The sequence below is a fragment of the Pollicipes pollicipes genome, unplaced genomic scaffold (genome assembly GCF_011947565.3).
Source record: "Pollicipes pollicipes isolate AB1234 unplaced genomic scaffold, Ppol_2.1 Scaffold_7262;HRSCAF=8765_pilon_pilon_pilon, whole genome shotgun sequence".
NCBI lineage: Eukaryota > Metazoa > Arthropoda > Thecostraca > Pollicipedomorpha > Pollicipedidae > Pollicipes > Pollicipes pollicipes.
The window spans coordinates 4,482,022-4,487,048 of NW_023597055.1; positions in this window are offsets into that span (position 1 = coordinate 4,482,022).

A 5,027-nucleotide genomic window follows, 5' to 3' on the forward strand; every position below is an offset into this window, starting at 1 on the left:
TCCGCTGGAGGTCTTCGTCCGTTAGCCCGGACCCGTTCTGCCAAGGCAGCGACGCAGCTGCAGCTCCCTGTCCGCTGAACGGCGGTTCAAGACGGCCACGCGGGCCTGCAGCGGCCTGCCGAATGCGTCGCATACCCCTGCGGCCCTCCGTGGCGAGCAGATTAGGCGTGGCTGATTTCAAATGAAGTGATGCTGGTTTATCGCTTCTAATCCCATTCAAAAGTGGTTGTTGGGCTATCCATGACGACATGACGTTGTCAAACGCAGTGTATTCGTAGTGTATTCTCGAAGTGACGTAGTATATTCGTAGTGTTTTCTCGTAGTGACGGAGTGCATTCTCGGATTGCATTATCTTAATATACAAGATGAGATCTGGCTTAAGATGGGGTTTGGCGATCACGTTAAGCTAAATTAACTTTACCATAACATACGTTGCGGTATGATATACAGTCACCAGCACTTAAAGTTTGTCGTGATTCGTGGTAATGCTGACATGTGGTAGTGTACATGCTTGTCGCACTGGGACAGTCGTGCATTTCCGAGAGACAGGTACGCAGGCATGGTAAAGGAGGGCATGAGGCGGCTTCCGGCAAGTACCGGCTGGTGAATGGTAACGATGAGTTGCTCGCGCCAGTGACGTTAGCACGCAGATAAGGATCGCTTGCCCCGCTGAGCCGGATCATGACGTTTGATCGCTTCCCCGCTGAGCCGGTTCATGACATTTAATGGCTTTCCCCGCTAAGCCAGGCCATGACACTTGGGACACGCTCAGTAGGGCTTCTGGCACCGCTGAGCCAAGCGTGCTGTTTGTGGTCGGTTTGTTTCCATATCTGCACATTGGTCACGTTCACTCGTCGTTTCCTGAATACGTGCCTAACCACGGCTGCAACGGCTAGCCATGAGTCATGTAGAGAAGATTCCCACGGCTCTGTGCTGTAATAACAGCCGTTTTAGAATTTCTTGTTTTACTCAAGAAATGTGCGACAGACGGAATGTTTTGCCTGTGACTTGGGATCCATCATCACGGGCCTATTTGTCTGTAAGCCCCGGGTTTGCGTTTCTAAGAAAAAATGGTTTTCTGTTTCGTTTCTACTTTGGTCACAATTCGTAACTTGGAAAGCACTACAACATGCTGTTTGAAAAAGTATGGGCAGGGTAGGCAAAGTTAATTTTTCGACGCATGCAACTGATTTTCTGGTTATTATCGAAAGAGTTAATGTAATGCAATTGCTCTCAAATGGATGCACGGCGACCCAAATGCATGTTTTCTTGAACTGCCTTTTTACCGTAACCAATCATAATAACTATCAATCATACATATCATAATTATAATTGTTTTTTGATGATCATATACATATTGATATACATGATGATGATGATAAATCAATGAATCATAATCATGATTAAATATGTTGACTCACAGATACTTCTATCATTGATTATGTTTATGCAACATCCAACTGATTATCTGTGCATTTTCTATTTTGATGTGGCACTGGCACCTTTGATATGGCACAGCAGCCTGCTATGACAGCGCTCTCCAAGCTCTGAACTTCTGTCTTGGCGTACGGCTCTGGCTCATGAAGGTCTTAAAGTAACGGAGTGTTGCACTTTAACTGCTCCAGACATTTCCCAAGTTGGCCCGCGAAATGTAAGTTTTTGACTAGGTGAACGTAACATTTCGGCTAGAACTATGTCCCGACTCACCATGTATCATATGCCCCAAATTATATGAAATTAAGAGCTGTGAAATGCACGCACTCGATGATCATGAGCTGACCTTCATATGGAACATTAGGGCCTCCAGGGAAGGTTGCTGGGCTGCACGAGTGTTCCGGTGGTTGGGCTACCAAGTGAAGTGTTTTAAATTTTCAACCGTAGGGGTGCCTTACCAGTCAAGGGACGGACCACGTGATAGAAGACATGCACTGTCATTGATTGTTACGTGGATGACCCCAAACCGTATGTCAATGAAGCAATTACACATAGATGTGCTCGATCGATGGAACAGAAAATTCGTCTTCTATAGGTACCGAGCAGGCAGAACTTCAGTGCAGCAGTATTCGCACCCGAATTCGCAAATCACATGGTTCGAAAGCTGCCCGGCCAGTTTTTTCTGTCCGACTGAAGGGTCTGACCATGCGTAGCAAGTTCGGACGCTGAAGTCATTGGGAATAGTGGACTTTGGTATGCGCTGCACTGCGTGAAGTTGGGTTTTGCGACAAAATTACTGCAAAAAGACAATGCCCTCGGTGAATATTGGTGACAGTGAAGTGACTCGAAAATAGTTGGTGGATGTTTGACTACACAAATGCGGAGATAACAGAGGTCTTATAACATTGTAAGTCAAAAATGATGGGCTTAGCCCAAGCCAGTCAGCGTAACGAAACCTTTGATAGTCAGTGACCTGACGAGCGCGTTTCGCATAAGGCACCCATAAGAAAACAAACCGAGGTTCTTCTCCCAGGGCCTCAAAACTGCGCCCTTGAACCTGCCGCTTATTTGAGATAGATCGTGTGAGATTCAACGGCTACTAGATGCAATAAGGTGTGTTTCCCGGCGTTTCTTCGGGCTATTGGCGCGGTATTAGTCACTAAAAAAAAATCAGGCGTCTCCTCCTGCCACGCCTCTGCAGCTGCTAAGGCCAACTCTAGAGCACTTATTAAGACGTGAGTATTTTCAACGTACCCATCATGCGTACTACTCACTATGGCATTTATTAAGGTGCCGATCTTGACACGCGTGGCGCTTATCAATTTACGTCGCGAGCCAATCTTTTGTGCTGCTTTGCCCCACCATTTGTGGAGCCCCCATTGTGCTACACGCTCCATCGCCGTCGCCTTAGTCCGGCAATGACAACAACAATCTCGGGTGATTACATGGCAACATTCCGATCACACCTGAAGCATGCAGTAGCGACGGCTGATATTGACGCACAGCCTTGAACTTTGTGATTGTGCAGGTTGCAGGGAGAGAGGGTCTGAGAGAGGTCTCAGGGAGGAGGAGATGGGAAAGGATTTCACATCTGCACCATCCAGTCCGTATCTCCCAGCCCTGTTTGGCAATGGAGAGGTCTATTGCGCATGTAGACGGATGGAGTGGCGGTTTGCGGGGTTTTCGTGGTTGGGGATGAAATCCGAAACCAATACCGGACAAATGCTGGCGATGAGGGCACGTGTGGCGGTCTGTGACTACTTTCCTTCGTCACGTGTTGCCGATGAGAGGGACGTAAGCTCTCTGAGTGACGCGACTGACTTCCTCAGCCACATCCTGGCAATGAGAGAATGTGTGCGGCATTTGATCCCCAGCCACGTGCTGGTGATCAGAGAAACGTCGTACTGTCTGTCTGACCCAGCCACGTGCCGGCAATGAAGGAACATGTGCTGTCTGTGACTTCCCTAATCACATACTGGCGGTGAGTGAGCATGCTCTAGTGACTCTGTAAGCCACGCGCCAGTTGTGTTACACTGCGCCACAGACGATCTTTTGCTGCGCCAGTGCTTTCTGGCTTGCTTTTGCTGGCCCAATTGACCAGCGGTGCATGCACATAGCCATGTTCAGAAGTTACAAATTTAGCCACAATGATCGAAGTAACGTGGCTCAACATCTCACCATCCGAGTGTGTTGTCCAGCTGGAGCGCGAGGCTCGTGCCCTTTCTCTGCCTGCTGACGAGCACATTAGAGCCTTGCTGTTGACCTGACTGACGTCCGGAGCAGCGGCGCGCGCCAGCTGTCTGCGAGCCGGCCCGCGTCCTTCAGAGAACTGGAAAGGGTTCTTCGATGCCAACCTCCGCTCGATGTTTCATCATCACGCCCTTCGATGCATGGGTCGAAGGGCGGGCATGTCTCTGAGGAGGCATGCATCATCAAATAATCGCTGACGGGGTTCATGTCCCCTCAATTTTCGCAATATCAGGTTAAGTTTTTTTCCAATTTTTGTCCGTACAATGCACTGTTTAAACGTTTCCATTAAAATGCCGCTTTCGGATCAAAATGATAGAGTCCGCCTGACTGCTCCAAACCTGATTTGTCTCCTCATAGAGACGTTACACCCACGCTCCGACGCTTGTTGATGGAAGCTTAATGGCAATAAAGGTGGCGTAATCGTTACGTCATGCGGCTTTCCCATCCACTTCCCTCGGCAGATTTTCCGATGTATATGATGTGGGGACGAGGAAGGGACGGGGCGGGGGGGGGGGGGGGGAGGGGGCAGCGACAACTTCTATCCCGTTTTCCTCCTCCACCGAGCACGATATTGTAAGTGTTTCGGGGAGGGGCGACTGTCCCTACCCTCTCCGTCCTCATAAGTTTCCCTCGTCCCTGCACCCAGGGCTTTCCCAGTCATCCGTGATACCTGCGGCCATTAAGAGTCGTGTTTTACGTCAGCATTGGGAGCACGGACCGGACCTTCGTTCGGCATTTTGTCCGACGCCAGCACTCAACCGTCACCCAACAGAGGAGCTGACACCGTTGTTCCCAGGTGACTCAGTCGACCTTGGACGTCCCCGACGTGTCATGGCGAAATCGGCGGCCGGAAATTTTGGTCGTCGACATAGCCGGATCATGGCCGTCGGCCAGCCCTATCGACTGCCGTCGCATAAACCCATTAGCTACTGCCACCCGCCCAGCCAGCCTATCAATAATCAGTTACTGTCATCAGGCATCCGTCGTCTACAGTCAATGGATATGACCCATTGGCAGCCATCAGCCACCAGCCATTACACGCTATCAGCCATCATGAGCCGATCGCTTCATTAACCATTAGATCCTGTCATCGGTCATTGCAATCAGCTCACCCGGCCTCACGGCCTCAGCTCACCTCATCAGTTATCAGAACCGCTATCGGAAAAGTCATCAGATAATGTCTTCAGTCAATGTCATCGATATCATTATTGTCGAATATCAGTCATTATCAACAATGAGCATCAACCACCGTTGTCAGCTGTCAGTCATTAGCTGCTGTTATCAGCTACCATCTGCTGCTGCTGCCAATCCAGGCAATTACGCTTCATCAACCATTTAGCTCT